Source organism: Arvicanthis niloticus, chromosome 13, assembly GCF_011762505.2.
Source record: "Arvicanthis niloticus isolate mArvNil1 chromosome 13, mArvNil1.pat.X, whole genome shotgun sequence".
NCBI lineage: Eukaryota > Metazoa > Chordata > Mammalia > Rodentia > Muridae > Arvicanthis > Arvicanthis niloticus.
In genome coordinates, this window is record NC_047670.1 from 48,683,126 (window position 1) to 48,704,292 (window position 21,167).

At 39.7% G+C, this 21,167-nt stretch overlaps 1 protein-coding gene across 23 annotated transcripts in view; it reads right to left on the reverse strand.

The window, feature by feature from the left end:
- Ptk2 (protein tyrosine kinase 2) overlaps positions 1–21,167 on the reverse strand; it is a 205,413-nt gene that overhangs the window by 178,336 nt on the left and 5,910 nt on the right. For 3 of the 23 annotated variants that reach the window (XM_076911454.1, XM_076911466.1, XM_076911464.1), the window contains exons 2-3: positions 8,385–8,453; positions 1,608–1,860 (exon numbers count right to left, since the gene is read on the reverse strand). The exons of 16 other annotated variants lie outside the window; for them this stretch is intronic. The gene's annotated coding sequence lies outside the window, so the exon portion shown is untranslated. The remainder of the gene's footprint in view (positions 1–1,607; positions 1,861–8,384; positions 8,454–21,167) is intronic. 4 more of the 23 variants (XM_076911456.1, XM_076911474.1, XM_076911455.1 and 1 more) reach the window with 2 other exon arrangements.

Sequence of the window (21,167 nt, forward strand, 5' to 3'; positions counted from 1 at the left end):
CAGTGCAGTCATGTTCAGCAAATACTGTTTTGCTACAGCGGTGCACTACCTCTAGCTTGCCCTTTAAAAGCTGCTACCTGCTCTAGTAGCTGGTCCTACACCCACACATATACATGCAACACTAAAAGGTTTTAAAGAAAAAAGCACACTATAACTTATGAGGGAAAAAGGGGAGGATGGGGAGGAAACAATAAAAATGGTCAAAATACATCATATACATGGATAAAAGTCTCAAAAAAAACTTAGGAGATTCATTCAACACAAAAAAACAATATTATTTAAATTTTTTAAAATGATCTAATAATCAGGCACTAAAGAGATGGCTCAGCAATTAAGAGCATGCTCTCTCAGAGGACCAGTTTCCATTCCCAATATCCACATGTCCACCAACAACCATCTGTAACTACAATTCTGGGGTATCAGATGCCCTACTCTGGTTACCACGAACACTACTCACAAGTGGTACACAGACAAACATGCAAGCAAAACATGCATACATAAAGTTTTAAATCTTTTTTTAAAACTGATAATCAAAACACAACCTTTCGCAAACCATTGTCAAAGACATAAGGACCATTGTGCACACCCCAAAACTATTCTTCTTTACTGTTACTATAGCCCTTTCAATTTAACATCTATCTCAGAGTAATAAGTAAACAGTTATATTGGCTTTGTGCCTTAAGTCTTTATATTTATTTTTTCTTCTTTTATAAAAAGCTATTTAATTTATGAGTGTTTTGCCTGAATACATGTGTGTGTACCACATGCATGCCTGATACCCAAGAAGGCCAGAGAAAAATGCTGTATCTCTTAGAACTGGAGTTACAGATTGCTGTTGAGGCTCCATGTGGGTGCTGGGAATCAAACTCAGGTCCTCTAGAAGAGCAGCCACTGCTCTTAGTCACTTAATCATCTCTTCAGCCCCACAACTATTTTATAATGTAGAGTGAGCAGACATTAAGCAATAAAAGCACTCCATTCTAGCAGCACTAAGCCCACTGATTACTTAATATTTTAGCAAGGGGTAACAAGATATATTATGTTCTAACTGTTTCATAATCCAATCTTATTTAAGAATATAAACCAGAAGAGGCCTGCCCACCACCATGCTGCTCAGGCAGGTGAAAGACACCCAGAGGCCTGCCTGCAGTGGAGTCCACCACGATGGACAAGTATGTGATGGACAAATGGAAGAGAAAGAAAAGCTGACAGTTTGAGCACTATGAAGAAAGGTGGAACTGTAGGAAGAGGGTGAAGAAGAGCAGCCTGAAGTGAATAACCTGCCCTGACACCTAAGGCCATGATGGAAGTCTTGACCCAAAATGCCACTGAGGGCCATGTATGGGTCTGTGGCCATGCAGCAAGAGTCTGTGTCGAAGTTTGTGGCCCATAATGCCACCAAAGGCCACGCAAATATCCCTGGTCTGAGTTGCAGGGTGAGACCATGTTAATGTCCAAAGCTGTGCAGTGAGGGCCCCGCCCCTCACTGGTTTTGGCATTCAGAAGAATGCCTGCACTTCACCTGGACAACAAAGTAGAGCTGGCCCTGGGGGGGGGGGAAGGGGGGGGAGCTGGCCCCAAGGGCATTAGAGCAGAACTAGCCTTACCCTTTTGCTGGCTGCAACATTAGGTGAGCTAGAGAGGGCAATGCTGGAGAGCTCACCCTGGCGGTACTCAACAGCTACCCCATCTATAAACTTCTGGAATATGGTGAAAGGACAGGTCCTACAGATCCAAAGCTGCAGGATCTTCATGACAAAAGTCATTAACAGGATATCCAAGAGGAGTGGTGAGAATTCAGCACTGGTAGTGTAGCAGAAGCCAGAAGCCCTGAACCAGATCAATGACTGCAATCAACATCTGCAAATAAATGTGTGGACAAAAGGGTATATACTATGAGAAACACTGTGACACATTACAGCTACCCTTTTTGTTGTTGTTGTTGTTGTTGTTTTGCTTATTTCTTTTATTTTTTATTTTTTTATTTTTTTATTTTGGGGGTGGGTTACAAGAACAAAGGGTAGCTACAAAGAACAGGGAGATGAGTGAGACTGGGGTACATGATATGAAAGTCACAAAGAATCAATAAAAAAAGTTTTTTTTTAAAAAAAGAATATAAACCAATATATTTTAACTATGAAACTGGTAAAAAAAAATGTCAGCATGAACTAGTTCAAACAGGGCCTAAAGTAGATAGTATACAAACTATATAATTAAAATACTTTTTTTTTTTTTTTTGCTCCATATGGATAAAGAAAACTGAAACTTGACTTATTACAAAATGAAATAATTTTCAATTCTCCAAAGTTATCTCTAAAATGAGACTCCTGTCCTTTCTGGCATGAACAAATATATTTTAAGATCGATACAAGCAGATAGGCAAGGTTCTCAAAACTCTTCTCTCTCATACATACGTTTTTGCTATTGCCACCATGCTTCAAAAGCTTCTCATTCTAATGTGTAATCTAGCCCAGCAGTGTATCCATCACTCACTACTAGAAGTAACAACTAGTGCCCACCATGTTGTATTCACATGTTCAAATAGTTGGAATGTTCAGCTCACTAACACTATTCACATTTTACACAGAAGGAAACTTAAGTCTTAATAATATCAGCAAATTATCCAAGGTCACATGACAAACAAGGAAGAAATTAAAAGATACAAGTACTGATTTCTTAGCACTCTTATATTTACACTGCTATTCTGGGTCCCTATATAAGCTACATTAGCATTTCTATTAATTATTCTATTAATTAATAGAAATTATTAATCTATTAATTATTTCTATTAATTATTCTATTAATTAATAGAAATTATTAATCTGTTAATTATTTCTATTAATTATTCTTATTACAAGTATGATAGCCGGGCAGTGGTGCACACCTTTAATCCCAGCACTTGGGAGGCAGAGGCAGGCCGATTTCTGAGTTCGAGGCCAGCCTGGTCTACAGAGTGAGTTCCAGGACAGCCAGGGCTATACAGAGAAACCCTGCCTCGAAGGAAAAAAAAAAAAAAAAGTATGAAATGGAGAAATGGGTAGGCCCTGTTGCTCTTCCTGAGAACCCAAGTTCAATTCCCAGCACTCACATGGCAGTTTACAACTATCTGTAACTCCAGTTCCAGGGGATCTGATATTCTCTTCTTCTCGTCTAGCCTCTGTCAACACCAGACAAATACACAGAGCAGACATGCATGCATACAAATGTGAATTAAAATAAACCCTTTCTCCTCCAAGTTGCTTTTCTGTGGTAATACAGTAATATAAAAACAATCTTTTACATTCTAAGAAACTGGAACTTCTTTCAACCTCACAGTACAACTAATCACTTTCAGATCACTTAAGATAACTAACCTGCTGTGTACACACAGCCTGTTTGTTTAACTTGCTTTTAAGAGAACAGTGCAACAACCAACATTGTTTGCCTTGGATTTTCCATATAGTTCATTTTTACAACATAAGCTAATACGTAGGTTTAATTTTAAGTTATTTACTGTTCCTAGTCCCTGACCCAGAGTAATGTGTGTGAGTGTGTGTTTGTGTGTGTGTGTGTGTGTGTTGGGGGGTGGGGGGGGTTATGGTAATAATTTGCTGAAAACAGCAAATGAGTCCAAAGTGAGTACAATAAATACCCACCATAAGTGTTGAAAGCAGCATGGATATAGTCTGTTTGCAATGATGTTTAGAACACTGTTATCTGGACTAGTGGGAATCAATAAAATTTGAACATCTCCTATAACATTCTGTTAAAGATTTTTGTAAAGTAACCCTCATTCCTTTCCATGTGATGTTTTCTGTGTTGTTTAATAAAAGAAATAGCAAAGTCCTTTATTAGGAACAGATTCACAAGACAGCATTCAGGCAGGCATGGATTCAAACTCACACAATAGAGTCCAGACAAGCCAGAAACCACAAACTATAGACAAATGGAAGACGGGGGAAAAAATAGAGAAGTCAAACTTGTTCACTCTTGGTCAAATTAACTTAATATGACACTAACACATTTTTGGTGTTTCTGAGGCTATTTTTAATACATTTTTTAATAAAGATTTAATTTTATTTGTATGAGTACACTGTGGCTGTCTTCAGACACACCAGAAAGGGGTATCGGATCCCATTCATGGTTGTGAACCACCATGTGGTTGCTGAGAATTGAACTCAGGACCTCTGGAAGAGTAAAGTAGTCAGTGCTCTCAACTACTCAGACATCTCTCTCCAGCCCCCTCTTTAATGCATTTAACAGACTCATTGTTCTTGCGGTATTTTATCTTAGCATCGGAAATGAAACACGGACAGTAGGTAATCCTGACATCAGTTTGATTTTTGTCAATTATATCAAAATCCTTCACTTTTAGCCACCAAGAACTATAAACTAGATTTCAGAAGATCTAGGAACTACTCTTTCCTCATGTTTCTATCATTTTCCCTTTCTATTCTGCCTCAATTTGTGACACTCTCCATTGTCCAAAACAAACTACCACTTCATATGAACTTACCTTTTAGCTTAGTCTACCAACTTCTGTACTTAGACAAGCTGAGACCTATATTCTGCAAGAACATAGGTCAGAGGTAATGTCCAAAAAAAAAACCCACAGCAACAGATCAAGAATGTTGGTGCAACTAATCATGATGGCACACACCTTTACTTCCAGCATAGGCAGATGGGTCTCTGTGAGTTCAAAACCAGCCTAGTCTACAAAGGGAGTTCAAGGCTAGTCAGGGATACACTGTGAAACCTTATCTGAACCCACCCTCAACCCCAAAATCAATACTGGTGCAATTATTAAAAAAAAAAACAAAAAAAAAAAAAAAAAAAAAAACCAAAAAAAAAAAAAAAAAAACACCTGGGGCAAACCAAAAGTCTGTTATATTCCAAAATTAGCTCCTAGCCAAAAATATTATATTACTAGAATGGGGAACTTGCTATGGTCAGAATACTGTGTGTCATTCATCATATGCCAGGATTAGTACAGGGACTGCTGTACAATTGGTACTGAGCCACTGACCAAATAAATATCCTAAGCCAGAAAAAGAAGCCATGAACGTACTGACTTTTGAAAAGGGAGTATTAGCAAAAAGATGTTTATCCTGTATGCAGAAGCAGCGACACAGAAACTGCTTTCTAGCCCTTAGAGTAATGAGGAGAGTCAGGAAGCAACTAAGATTAGGAGTTCCTCTTGCTCAATACAAGGAAGATTCTGCCCTAAAAGCAATAGGTTTTATTTATGACTATCCACAAACTAAGAACCAAATCTATTAATTTATAAGAGTTATGAAAATGTCTACATAACATATGAGGAAGAAAATCACTTTAAAGAGGGTTCGAATCCAGAAGCAGGACCCACATGTCTGTCTAACTTGATTCTTTTTGTCTCTTGGGTAGGTGGGTTGGTTGGTTTTTGATTTTTCAAGACAGGGTTTCTCTGTAGGCCTGGCTATCCTGAAACTTGCTCTATAGACCAGGCTGTCCTCAAACTCACAGAGAACTGCATGCCTCTGTGCCCAGAAAGTGCTGGGATTAGAGCTGTGTGCCACCACCAGCTTTTTTTTTTTTTTTAAACAGTCTCACTTTACAGCACAAACTGGCTTTAAACTCACTACATAGACCAGGCTAGCCTTGCATTATCAATCCTGCCTCAGACAGCCAAGTTCTAACACTAGAGGTTTATACCAAACCTGGCTTTCTGATTATCCATCATAGTTCCACTCTGCACTTCAAGTTAAAGAAACACTCTCAGGCAGGGCTAGTGGACACAACAATAATAACCCATGTTACTTGGAAGGCTGGGGCACAAGTATTTAAAGTTCAAAATGTGGTAGCAAATGACTAATCCCAGTGCTTAGGAAGTGAAGTCAGGAGAATGAAGAGTTCAAGGCTAGTCTGAACAACCCTGTAAGAACTTATCTCAAAATAAAAGGTAAAAGGGAAGCTGGGGTATTATACCAAGCACCCACAAAACCCTAGGTTTGATTCCTAGTTCTTAAAAGAAGAAATGAAAAGAAACATCTTACTGAGGTAATTAATGCACACAGTATGTTGAAGACAAGGCCACTTTTCAAGCATATTCAGAAGACCTAATTGCTGTCACAGTATATGATAAGGGTGATGTCATCTATCTAAGAAAGATAGCAAATAAAGCCTTATGAAAAGAGACATCAAAAGGATACACTTAAGGATCAGATGTAACAAGTAACCTTACAGGACCTCCTGTATCAACTGGGGAGGTTGATACTGTTGTATCATCAAGGGACACACGCGGGTCATTTGGGCATCAAGGTCTTGCTGAAACTGGAGACAAGCACTGGGCAATGGAATAGCCTACAAAACAAAGGGCTCCAGGTCAAAGTAAACAGGTAAGCAGGCTCCACCTGACACTTCCTTGAAAAGAAAGGACAGAATGGACAGAATGACTAAAAAGGCTACTTTTTATGAAAAACTAAACAGCAGCAGTGACTCCGGGAAGACTGGAATTCAGACCACCACCAGATCACCAAATTTAAACAACTCATAATTTTCCTACCATGATATTCAAAATATGGGAGATACACAAATGCACTCTACCTAGGAAGAACCAGAGAAACTCAATTCCCTCAGCAAAGGATGTCCAGACAATCCTATAATACTGAAAATATAAGAATTATCCCAAAGACATTACAGCAGTTGTGACACAAATAATCCCGTAAATATGCACACACACAATATGCTCAACATCACAAAGTTTCTTCCATCTATCTCTTCAGTCCAACCACGAGAACTCCCACTCAAGATTACTAAAGACTATAACTAAGCCCAAAGCATGCTATTCAACCTGTCATCTTCTCTGGGCGTCTTTCCATCCTTCAAGCAGTCGCTCCTCTTCTCCCAAAATCAGTTCTAGAGCTCCCCAAGGCTCTATCCTTCCAGCCCTATCTCTGCCTGCCTCCTAGGCATTACTACCTGACATGCTATCTATCTGTATGCTTACTCCATCTCAGACTTCTTTTCTGAACCCTAGCTGAAAAACCAATTGACTGGCTGTCAGCCCTACATCAATGCTTCACCCCTTGCAACATAGAGACATAGGAGCCATATCCCCAAAACTCCCACTTTCTATAAATCGCCGAGAGAGATTATGAGGAGAAAGAAACTTTTGCAAGACTGGTTTGACGAAAGAAAACTCTGTGCTTAGATTGGTCGATGTATAGAAAGGAAACTATAAAACCAAGACCTTATGTGGCCTCTAAAAATTCGCAGCAGCCTCTGAGAAATACCTCAGAAACCATGGCATCCAGTAGTGACTGACTGCACAGCACAACTAACCCCAGAGACACTCCTAGAAAGAACTTATTCCCTGGCATTATCACCTCTATCAAGGGAGACCTAATTCCATATATTTAAAATAAGTCTAAGGTAGTTTCTATTTTCCTGACTAAATCTGAAAAACTGACTCCATTTATAAAGACCATCTTCTAGACCCCTAAGAAAAAATCATCTTTAATAAAAGATGAGTGGACAAAATGTTCAACAGATGTCTCAAAGATCAGTAATGATCTTGCCTTCCAAATCTTTATAGTTCATAACAAAGCCACATAGTCAGACCTTGTCTCAAAATAAATGAATAAATAACAATCTTTACAGTTTACTACCTCAGTTTATAATGTCTCCTCCCTATTTAAATGCTCAGGCCCAAAGCCAGTAATGCCATCCTTGATTCATCTCTTCCTCTCATATTCCCTATTCCACCTTGTCAGCAAATAACATTCTTCCTGCTGAACTGCCCAGCAACTGTCCTTTGATGAAAGTCCATACCCGTATCATAATGTGCCTCTACCTCTGTTCACGGAAATGAATCCAACAGTATCTACTACAGGTAGAGATGACACTTTAACAGTTTCTTTTTTATATTTCTGCTGGATAATTTTTACCTATTGAATTATCACATTACAACCTGCCAAAATGTTTTACAATTCCAAAACATGAGCCATCTCTCAGCATGATGCCTATTCTTTATTTAAATCCCTAAAAGATTTATATGTTAGGACAGATGTCAAAAAAATGACAGACACATTTAAGAGTCATGCTCACTTGTGTTTTTAAAAATGTAATTTTTTTCATTTTGGGAGGTTTTATTTTGGTGTTTGCTTGTTTTAAGGTAGAATATCAACCTATCGCCTAATCTGGTCCCAAGCAATCCTACTGCGTCAACCTCCTAAGTATCTGGGACTACAGTTGTACATCACTATACACAGTAGCTTCACTTTAAATGACACTATACATAGAATGATATATTCTATATTTTAAAAAACTGATTTCTTGAATTCTTTAATGACACAAATAATTTGCTTCTCTAGGTCTCATGCACTAAAGAATTGTCTGTGTATGTGGCGAGGGGGGATGTACTTTACCTGTATGTTTGTCTGTGCATCACTTGCATGCCTGATACCTACAGAAGCCAGAAAGGGTCCTCGGATCTCCTGGAATTGAAATAACAGTTATGACCCACCATGAGAATGCTGAGAATTGAATCTGGGTCCTCAGAATAGCTGTCAATGCTCTTAAACCCCGAGTCATCTCTCCTGTCCATAAAGGATTATTTTGCCCAAAGAAAGGTTGGAGCCTTTGCCTAACTACTAAATGGGAACATTAAGATCTGAGAATCTCCTGCCTAGAAAGGCTGTTTCTGGCTATATCTGATGGCACACAATTTTAATCTCCAGAAGTCAGGAGACATAGGCAGGCAGATCTTCCAATCTCTGTGAGTTCTAGGCCAGCCAGGGCTACAAAATCAGACACTGTCCCAAAAAAGGTGGGGGGGGGGGTAGTCTATACGGAAGAGCTTCAAATACATATTGATTTTTTTTAAAAGTTTGCAAAAGCTATAGACAGTGCCCTGATTCTATTGCATTGTAGGAAGGATAAGACCAGAGATGGGGAGGGAGCAATGAACAGACTGCAAAGGACTCTGGAAAGCCACAGTATGATCTTGTAGGACTCAGTTGCTTGGGTATGTGACACTCTGCATTTGTTAAAACCCACACAGCTTAAATTTAAAGGAAAAAAAGAAAGTATCTGTTTACCTAAGGACCTTGAAGGGCAGGATTTTAGACCTGCTCTCTGAAATGGCAAGTCATGCTAGTGCCAGACTTTATGACCCGCTTCCCCAACAGAAATCTTAAGTTTCATATCTCAGATCTAAGGCAATTCCATGTGTGTTGCCACATACTAATATGAGTGAACAAGCACTGACCACACAACCCATTAAGAGAGCAGAAGGAGTTCACAAAGGTCTCTTCTGGACTCTCCCTGTATGCTTTCCATTCCTGATTTTAGTCTGTATCCTTTTGCTATAATAAATGGTATAATACACTATAACCCTATACCTTCTTAGCACAGTATACAGCAAGTCAAGGCTCATATTTTAAAACCCTAAAGACAAGGGCTTTTTTTCCTATAGCTTTGTGAATAGTTCTTGCAAATAATTTAATCTGTGGTGGTTTGGGAAACCTTCAAATTTTACAATGCACAGCACTAGACCAATATTCTTACAGTGCAGGGATGTTCACTTAAAATCACTAGCTAGTAATAGTACATACCCAGGACTCAAGAAGCTCAGACAGAAATACTACAAGGGTTGGAAGCCAGCATTGCTACAAAGTGAGAGCTTTCTCAAAAAAACAAACAAACAAACAAAAGACTGCCAGGCATGGTGATGCAGGCCTTTGGTCTTAGCACTCAGGAGGAAGAGGCAGATGGATCTATAAGTTCCAGCCCAGTCAAGATCACACAGTGACATCCTGTCTTAAAAAACAAAGCCAAAACACATTAAAATAAAATGTAATACAGAGGACTTGATAGCACAACAGGCATGAAATGTGACAATCTAAGGCTGGTTGCAGTGTACATACTGCTTTTCATTCTCCCTACAGTAAGTATCAAGTATGCTATTCTCTAAACCACTTATGAGCACAAAAGGACAGAAAGCTGTTCTTACTCTCCCCAGCTCTTAGCACTAGAGCCCTTCATGAAAAATCCTTTAAACTTGATAGACAGATAAGTGGATCAGAAATAGTTTTGGGTTTTTCATTTGTTTGTTTGTTTGTTTTATTTTTAAACAGGAAATCAGGATCAGAAAGATGGCTCAGCAAGTAAAGGCTAAAGCTTGGTGACCTGAGTTCAATTCTTGGAGCCCACATAAAGGTGGAAAGAATCTACTCCATAAAGTTGTCCTTTGACAGCTACACACCCACAAACACACACAATTCAAGACAAAACAATAGGGAATATATAATGTCTTCTCAATCCTCATGTCTTCACGATAATGTGGAAATTAGTATGGGGAATTAGAGAAAATGAGTTCAGCAAGTGACTCCTTATGTTTACTTCTGTCTACTGCCAGTTAGTAGCCATGATTCCAATCTCCTCTTCACCTTTTCCAGGAAAGTGCATTTCACAAACTGTGTCATACCCATCTCACTATTCACAGGCTCTAGCTGAGCTGCAAATGAACAATTAAAACTATCTGAGCAATTTCCCCCTAATTCACATTGCCTTCTCTGGTTATCACCTGAACTCACAAGAAAGAGTTCTGGACCCTAACATTAAATCTATCTCCACAATTCTAGACTACCTACAGTAATTTGGATACTGAGGGACAAAACAAAATTAGAAATATTAAAATGTTTTCCTATAAACTAGTAAAAAGCAGAGTTCTAGGACAGATGAAATCAAAGATACCAACTCTTTGCCAAACACAGAATCAATCCTGAACTGTCAAAAATAGCTTCCACATATAGTACCAACTTAAAGGAAGTTACTTTAGTCCACTAGCTCAAGTGTATTACTTCCTTTAAGTAATGTTTCTTCTTCCATATAGAAAGCAAATCGGACTAAGCAGATTATCAACTTTTTGCTAACACTGAAGTCAAAACTAAGCCTAAGCCCAAAATCTGGGGACGACATCTGAAGCTATACAGGTCTACTGTGACTTCTACATCATTACAACATTCAATCATCTATCTCTATCACTCATGACTCTTTTCCCCTAATAGGAGTCAGAGTCTGAGATAGTCCATCTCCAATATCTCCTCTCTAAATTCCACCTCAGGTACATCAGATATTTCTGCAGGGACAGCTATAGTTTGTGCTCCAATCCAGTATCTCAACAATCAGTGAACAGCTGCCCTACTGTCCTGCTCTAATATACGTGCTCACCAGGACACCACAAATGTGCTGTTTTATATCTCATTTCTAACTTAATCCAAGGACCTGGCACAGCACTCCAAAAGAGACACTATCTCACACCCATGTAAAAACTTCCCCCCTTCCATGTAAAATCAATCCTCCATTGTCTCCCTAATTAAGGCCTTTTTCTGGAGAACATAATTAGAATTAGACTACACTTAACAATCTTTATAACCTTTAGCTTTGTCTAATGTTAAGCCACATGCTGAAGATATGACAGTCCAATCAAAGTCTCAAACATTTGGCTGGCCTATGAGGTGCCCAAGCTGTGCCCTCTTATCCTTTTACCTTTAAGGGTAGGGGCCCAAAGCGAATTTCTTTAATTGCTGCTTGATACTCTCAGGACACAATGTGTATGAGTTTACCTGACAGGTTGAGCTGCATACAGATGGCTATTTTAAATGTAACTAACTGGTCTTTAATTATAGGCATCATTACGGTGTGTCAGGTAAGTACAGCCTAACACTAAGGAAGGTCGCGTCTCTTCTCTGGCCTCCCTCCTGATGAATCTTGGGGCACAGAAACTCACTTATTCATATGTAGTATTGCTTAAGTTTCAGGAGTTCATGGTTCTAGGAAAGAGCATGCCTGACTCAAAGCAACAGCTGACAGTTTCACTCTATAGGGGAAAGGAACCACAAGAACTTTATAAACTAGTTACCAAAGAGAGAACCAGGGAGCTACCCTGCTGCCCCCTGGACCATTGGAATCTTGACTTTCTTCTCATGGTCAAAGCTTGCACAAACAGGCTTCAAAATCAATCCTCCATTGTCTCCCTAATTAAGGCCTTTTTCTGGACAACATAATTAGAATGCTGTAAGAACATATCAGAGCTCAACTTTGCCCCCTTTTTTCTTGCTAGCTAAGCCACAGCAGAGCAGCTACTTACTCTATGAAGATGATCACAAAGTATGGGTCCTTCCCCCTTCTCAGATAGGTACAACCTGTGACTCCAGTAGAACATATAAACCTGTTCCTGTCACTATGGGACCCAAAGTTCCCATCAAAATCAACTGCAAACTACTCTGATCCTGTCTGATAGAAGCTTCTCCTCAACCCAACCCAACCTGTACTACTCCAAACATGACTAAAACTTTCAGTCCACAACACCCAACTTCTCACACCTCCATGTCTTCCCTAATTCTTCTCTCAAGAGGATTAATTTCCCCATATGGCCTAGTCAGTTTCTGTATGGTTCCTAGCCCAAGCATTTTTCACATGTTCGAAGGGATTTTTGTTGTTGTTGTTTGCTTATCTTTTTTTAAAAAAAAAAATAGGGATACATGGTAGCAAAAAGAAAAAAGAATGTAATAGGCTATATGCTGCCTACAAAGAATGAGTATCTGCCAAGCCTTGAGCCCAGACACCACCTATAGGTTCCCTGAGCACACTGCTGTTATACAGCCACTGCGCACATCACACAGCAAAGCATGGCACACTGCCACTAAGCTGTTCTGGTCTCACTCCTTACAGATATACCTTCAGGACAACTCCTGTTCCAGGCACAAAACTGTATTTAACAAACATTCTGCAAATGAATTAACTAATAAACCACCTCAAGAACAAGCTGGCAAAACTCAACAGGGAAGAACAAATCTTTAGCAGTAAAATACTAAGTGTGGGAAAAGACATCAACTTTATTTACATACCACTTCATACTGTAACTACACAATAACTTCAAAATCTGGCATCATAAATACTGGACAGAAAAGATCTTGAAATGAACAGAAACCAAATTAACTTACCAAAAGTCAGGCTCCAGGCCAAGAAGTGTTTAAATAACCCAGCAATAATGATGCACACCTTTAATCCCAGCATTCAGGAAACAGAGGCAGATAGATCTCTGAGTTTGAGACCAGTGGTCCATAGAATGAGTTCCAGGACAGTCAGAACTACACAGAAAAACACTGTTCTAAGGTACAGTGGGTGGGAGTATATAGAGAAGGTAAACTGTGGGTCAAGAGGGAGTGGAAATGTTTCTACTCTAAGTGAAGTTTATAGCCTTGGTTGGATTAAGGCACCATGTAGCTCAGGTTGACCTAGAATTGATGGTCCTGCTTTTGCTTCCAAAGTTCTGGGATAATAGGTAAGTGCTGTGCTGCCATACCAGGCTTTATGCGGGCAAATTTCATTGTGCTGGAGTTCTTGACTCCGAGCAGACAAGAGACTTCAGCGGTCTCCAAGATGAGAGATTCCTTTCCCTGGCTAGTTCCCTTGTCTTTCTAGCTTATTTCACCCCTGCATATTTGATTTAAAACTAAAGCAGCCTGGCTGGATGTGGTGATGAGTACCATTAATCCCAGCATTTAGGAGGGAAAGGCAGGTGAACCTCTGTGTGTTCAAAGCCAGCCTGGTTTATATACTGAGTTCCACACCAGTCATAGCCAGACCCTGTCTCAAAATCTAAAAACCAAAAACCAAATACCACTGCCAAATCCCAGGTTTGGTTCTCAGCACCCACACGTTGGCTTACAATTGTCAGAAACTTCAGTTCCAAGGGATCTGAAGCCCTCTTCTGTTTTCTCAGGCATGAGGGACACATACTTATATGCAGGCTAAATACTTATATACATAAAATATATACAAAAATATATACAAAATCTTTTTGTTGTTTTGAGACAGGACCTCACTATGTTGATCAGGCTGGCCTTCAATACAGAGATCCACCTGTTTCTCCCTCTTGAGTGCTTGGATTAAAGGATGAGCCACCACATCTGGCCCTAAAAACAAATGAATCAATCAATCGATCTCTCTAATCTCTCTCTCTCTCTCTCTCTCTCTCTCTCTCTCTCTCTCTCTCTCTCACACACACACACACACACACACACACACAGTCAATCAATCTCTCTAATCTCTCTCTCTCTCTCTCTCTCTCTCTCTCTCTCTCTCTCTCTCTCTCTCTCTGACACACACACCTGGCCCTAAAAACAAATTAATCAATCAATCGCTCTAATCTCTCTCTCTCTTTCTTTCTCTCTGTCACTCACTCACTCACTCACTGAAAACTCAGAGGAAGGAAGCTGTGTCAGCTTTCATTCCTAGTTATGCTGTAGGTTAGTAGACTGCCTGCGTGAGAGGCCACATAATGAATATTTCAGGCTTTCTAGACCATAGACTACTTGTATCACCAGTGCCTAGCTCTTGGAGTGCAGAAGGGTGCTAATAAAGGAATGAGTTCATTGTGAGCAACCAGACTTCATTCCTGAACTCTGAAATGTAAATTTCATGTAATTTTCATGTGAATGACACACTATTATCATTCCTTTAGTCTTGTAAAATCTAATAACCACAGGTTGTACAGAGTCAAGTGAGGCTGGGTTGGCCTGCAGGTAGTGGTTTGCTGCTCTGGAATAAACAACATCTTATATACTTACTGTGCAAAACTGCTTGTTAGTTGTCTTAAGTTAATAGTTTTTCTTTTATTTTTATCTGTTCCTGAATGTATGTGTGCATTTTTCTGGCTGACGCTGAGGTGTTAATATGCCCTGTTGGCTTTTGGACTCTATTTTACCTGTACTGAAGCTCAAAAGTTGATTCCCTCAGCTGGCATTGTGTCAGCTTTGCTGGCATGTGAGGGTCATGCTGCGGGTGCAGCTGTCTTGCCTTTCAATGGCATTTGTTAATTAAGCTGTTTAATCTTTGTTGATTTCTCAAGGACTGATGCTTAGAAAAAAAGAAAAGACATAAAATATTTAGTTTGTAAATATTCGGAAGCTATAGCCTAGTGGTGTCCATTGTATGCCTCCCTATAAGAAGTAGCATTAACTTGAAATTTTTGTTAAGTAATGGGTTAGAAATTAAATCCCACCTCACTCTCATGTCAGGCAATAGTAACTGAAGACATCATGCTTCATTATAGTTTATAAAGAGGCAGATCTGTAACAATGTGATGAGTACTTTTATTTATTTGACACAGTCAGAAGTCTCAGGAAGGGATTGTGTAGCTCAAGTTGGTTTGTGGGGAGATGTCTGTAGGGCATTGTCTCTGTTGTTATTTGATCTGAGAAGACCCATCTCACTCTGGGTGGCACCATTGCCTGGGTTAAGAGTAGAGAAAATAAGCTGAGCAATAAGCAAATACGTATTCATTCTCTTTTTCTGCTCTTGTCTTTGAATATGACTATATCAATTCCTACTTTGACTTCCTGACTTCAGGGGGACTGTAACAGGGGACTGTAAGCTGAATAAACCTTTTCTTTTTGTCAGGACATTTTTTTCACAACAGCAGAAGGGAAACTAGGACCAACAGGAAAAGCATTCCTCATTTTCTTAAGATCTCACTCTGTAGCTTAAGCCGGCCTCACTCTAGCTGATGCTAGTCGTGACCACCTGATTCTATTGCTTCCATCTCCAAAGTACAGAGGTTATACATGTTAGCCATTACTCCTGGCCAGAAAAAAATGTTTCTGAGAACTGTAGACCTGAGTTAAAGTATTCTGTTCAATCTCCTGCTCTCCCTTTCTACTTCCCTCTCTCCATCTCTCTGTGTTTGTGTGTTTGTGTGTGTCTGTCTGCCTGCCTGCCTGCCTGTCCTCTCCCCTTCCCCACAAGACAGGGTTTTTCTGTTTTCCTTACTGGAAAAAGGGAAAGAGGGGCACTTTAGAAATCCTTGTTAAATGATATAACCACAAATATTGTATGGCTATTACAACAGTAGAGACAGCTCTCTTGTGAAGCACACACTCACACTTGGGTGTGTTGGTCTCCATCTATGCTATTTCTTAAAAAACTCCAACTCTACCCAGTACAGACTCATCCTGAAAATCTCTGCCTGTGTGCAGTCAAGAGAGCAGTTTCGGCCGGGCAGTGGTGGAGCACACCTTTAATCCCAGCACTTGGGAGGCAGAGGCAGGCGGATTTCTGAGTTCGAGGCCAGCCTGGTCTACAGAGTGAGTTCGAGGACAGCCTGCTCTACAAAGTGAGTTCCAGGACAGCCAGGGCTACACAGAGAAACCCTGTCTCAAAAAGAGAGAGAGAGAGAGAGAGAGAGAGAGAGAGAGAGAGAGAGAGAGCGCAAGAGCAATTTCACCTGAAACTGCAGATCCTTGAAAGAACTACTTAGCCACTAAGGAGCATATAGCTGTGCCTGCTCTGACACTCCTGCAACCAACAGCAGGGAAGAGAAGGGCACCAAACAAGACTCTAGCTAAAACTCCAAATCTATTTAGGGACCCACTGACAGTCCTGGGTCATTAAGATCCTGTGTGCCCAGTGGTTCAATTTTTCCCCTCTCCTTTCTAAAGAAAAGGTGTCATGAATTATTGTGTCTCATTTTAACAAAGTACCAATGTTACAACATGTATGCTCCCAAAGCAAGCTCCTGTTATATATCTAAGTATCAACCCGAATCAACACAAAGAGCCAGCAATATCGAACAGTAAATAGGGATGATGGCCAAAGGTGATGAAACCACAAAAAGTATGTTAGAACATTCTGGGGTCTCTGTGTGATATGGGGAGGAGTTGGTTTTAAGACCAAGTCTCATACATGTGTCCCAGGCTAGCAAATATCCCACTCTCTTTAAGGTGCAATTTAACAGATAAAGCAAAAATGTACAGATGATTGAGTACTTTGAAAACTAGAAAATTTAATGTAAACATTTATTTTTAATAACTTATCTTTTGAGAAGCATTTAATTTGGCTAAGCTCTACACCATCCTGGAGTATGGCACAGACTGCATCATTTAATTCTCTCAACAAATAGCCTAGGGCTCTATTATTTGGCCCATTTAACTAACAAGGAAATGTAAATGAGAAAAATCAACAACTGAACCCAAGATCAAGGGCTGCAAGATTGAGCCCTTTATCAAAGCATTCCTAATGGTTATTCCACTTCCAAACATATTCCCCATCAACACTCTTACCTTCAACAGAAATCTTTCTATTCACATGGTGGACCCACAAGCCAGTGGCTCTGGCACTGTTCTAGCTATGTTTCTACTGCTGTAATAAAAACCATACCACTGAAACAAAAGCCAGATACCTCCATAAACAGGCTGAACTGGAGCCGAAAATGAAATAAGATCTACAAGAGATATATGTATATGCACGTTAAAATTTGAAAACCCTAATTCAGCACCTATCTTGAAATGTTTCTCCAGTTCAAATGTATATCCTTGCACAGAGCCTCCTACTTATTGCTTGCTGAGATCTCAAACCTAAAGGTACACCAGGACCAAGAGCCACTTCAGGAAGCAACCCAGCTTTTCATCTGTTCTGCCTGCTCCTTCATTACCTCTTTACAGAATCTAAACCACAATCCAGTTCTCTGAACCCTCCTTCAGAGTAAAGGACAACTAGACAATTAGGAATGTCCCAAGTTCCTTAGAATGGGAATGTACAATAGCCACCAAGAACTGAAGGAACAGTGGGGAGGCTTCTGTTAAGTTCTCAGCTCTTAACAACTGGAGAATAATCCCAAAACTGGAGGTGCATGTGCTACAAAGAGTCTCCAAAATATCCCTAACAACCCTTACTACCAAGCAATAGGATATACTACGTGAGTTATCAAGTCTTTAGCTTTCCTGTCAGTAGTTTGTGCTTCTTCTAGGTTATTAGAAACTTAACTGGAGATGCATTAGCCAATCTGTACACAGCCACTTGCTCTGTCTCTCCATTCTTCCTCTCCACCAGGCTAGTCTACCCTTGACCCCTCAAAGTGGGTAGTATGAATTTTTCTGCCAGCCAAAGCACTACACAGCTCCACTCAGTGGTATACCCAAAAGCAGGGACATTAGAGGCAATGAATCTAGAACACAAATCAATACAAACTGAAAATGTTTTTACATCTTTCATGACTGATTAGTATTTGTAAATGAAATATATACACACACACATCATTTGCAAGCATAATAATCCACAAAAAGGCAGGCAGATCTCCGTATTTGAGGCCAGACTAGTCTACCTAGTGAGTTCCAGGCCTGCCAGGAACTACACAGAGACTTTGTCTCAAAACAAAACACTGACTAAAAGACACGCCACAGCATCGGTCACCATCTTTACCTCTGGGCCTCAAAAGAGTCCTTCACAAACCACTGAAGATTCATAGCTTACCTTACATCATAAATTAAAAAAAAAAAAAAAAAAAAAGTAACTCAAAATAAGGCTGACAAGATAGCTCGGTGAGTAAAAACTGACAATCTTGATTGGATCACAGAACACAGTTAAGGTAAAAGGAGAGACCCAACTCCACAGAGTTTCCTCTAACTTCCACATGCATATCCTAGCACACAGGTGCTCTCCCACGTACAATTTTTTAAATTAATTCAAAATGAATTAAACCAAATGTAAAAACTAAAACTCTTGAAACTCCTATGAAGGTAGGGGAACTTTTGTGAACTAGAATTGAGCAATTCTTGGCTATTTACAACCCAAAAAATCTATATGCCAGGCATAGACGCACATACCTATAATCCCAGCACTCAGAAGATCCCAGCACTCAGAAGGCAGAAGCAGAAGGCTAAATTGGCCTACATAATGAGCTACTGGCTAGCCAGGGCTACATGTTTAGATACTATTTGGGGTGGGGATAAGTCCAATACTCAGATTCAGAAAGGAGAAATCAGTGTTGGAAACTGACCTGAGTAACTGAATAACTGCAAAATAAGTAAAGGCTAGGAATATAGCTTTGTGGACAAAGAAAGGGAGGGAAGAAGACAAAGAAGAAAGGAAAAGAGAATAAGAGAAAGGAAAAGATCTAAAGGGGGAGATGGAGGAAAAGCCAGAATCCCAAGCATGCCCAGCTACAGTGTTTCCAGGCCTACCTAGTCTGTAAGGCCACCTCACTAACTCTGAGTTAGTTTTTCTGTTCGTTTTTTTGTTGTTGTTTATTATGTAAGGTAAAAACAACAGAAGGATGAGTCTCTTCTTTATACTATATACCAAAATCAATTCCAAAGAAATTATAAAGTTAGATGTGAAAAGCATAACTATACATTATTTATAAAGTAAAAGTTTTATTTTATACCTTCAGAATAGGTAAAGATGCAAAGAGCACCAAATCTAAAGAAAAGAGCTAAGAAACTAGACTCCATTAAACCTAACTTCATCCAAAAACAGACAAAGTGGCTCATGAAAATAACCAACAGAGACTGTACATGCATAGAATGCTCAAAACAGTCTATAATTCCAGTTCCAGACATAGGCAATTGGATCTCTTGAGTTGGAGGCCAACCTGGTTTACAAAGTGAGTTCCAGGACAGTCAGGGCTACACAGAAAAATACTGTCTCAAAACAACAAAAAAAGAAAAAGAAAGAAAGAAAGAAAGAGAGAGAGAGAGAAAGAGAAAAAGAGGAAAAAATGAAGGAGAGGAGGGAGGGAAAAAGGAAAGGAGGAAAGAGGATGAGAGAGAAGAAAACAGGAACCAATTGAAAATATGGGCCAAGTGGCCAGCAAATGCATAAAAAGATGTACAGCCTCATTATTACCAGGAAACAACTATTTAAAGCCCCACAGCAGTAATACTACAGACACCCACCAAGGGTGCAGAAGAGAGGCCAGCCAGGAGCAGAAAGAGATCAGGGAAGAAAGGAGCTTAAGCACAGAGACACTAACTCAAAGTCATTGAAAAGCTCTCTGAACAGGCATTCTGAGAATATTCACAGGGGTCACTGGCTACTACTGACTGTAAGTTATAACTTCAACTTCACTGAATCAATTTAGACAGAAAAAGGCTGTTCCAGAGTGTTTCTCTTGCTATCTCATTTGTTATTTTTGCTTTCACAGTTAATGAGAGAGACGAACAAGCATTTCATATCTCACCCATTGTTTGAATTTGTGATTACATGACCATAACTCTGCTCCTTCTCTACCTCTGCAACTACCTTGATATTCTAAAAAGTCACTCAGAACAAAGTCCTCTAGTCTTTCTGATAGACTCCCCCGAGACAGATGGTCTTTTACAGACCAATTTACCATTGCTCTCTTTATCTTTATTCTCCAAGTACCAACACACTGACAAAGACCCTTGCCACACATCTTTTCCCAACCACCACCACAGTGCATAAGGAAGCTCTGAAGCACTAAAGAATACTGAAGACTAACAGAGTCCCTGTCACTGAGCTTGCGACAGTCCTTTCAATAGATGCACTTAATTCTACATAGGGCATGCAGATAAAGCCAAACCACGTATTTTCATCTTTTCAGATTCTCTACCTTTCATTTAGCCTTTTATCTAAAAAGAGATGACTTATGACCAAAAGGCAAAAGAAAATGTACTAAACCAAGTGTGCCTCCAATTTCAGCACTGAGAATGGGAAGAAAGGGGGAAGAGAAGGAGGAAGGTAAGTGGAAAGAGAGGACAAAGAGGAAGGCTGGATGGATGATTTAAGTAAATGTATATATGAATTCAATGCTAAGCCTAAAATCAATTTATGCAATACTGCTTCATTAGTCACCCAAAGGCTTGGCAATCACCCTGACTTAGTAAATGCCAGCCAAGCTTTTGAACTAAAACAAAACCACCAGGGAACTTCAAACTTTGCCTTAAGCACCAAGATGTATATTCTATCCTATCTGCCAAAAGCCACACACCCAGGAACCACACAAACTGTTCTAATGCAAACTGTTCATTTAAATTCCAAACCAAGACCAAAAGACTTAAAAGAGTCTCAGTATAAAACATAATAAATCAAAAAGTAGTTGAGGTGTTCTCAAGATTCTGAGAAATACTAAAAACTGCCAAGACTGAAAAAACTGAGAGCAAACTCAATGGCATACACATATCTCAAACCAAGACCAGCATTTCAAACTTCTCTAAAGCTGCAGTTCACAACCTTATTGTCCAAGCTCAAGCAACTTAGGGAGTACTTCGAAATCTGACAAGATTCTAGGTGAAAGTAATGTTTCCTGCTGTCACCACTTCAATGGAAGACCTAGAAGAGTCTGGAATACGTACTTTTTGAGTTTCCTCTGCATGGTACAGCAAGGCTAAGGGGGGGGCCCTGAC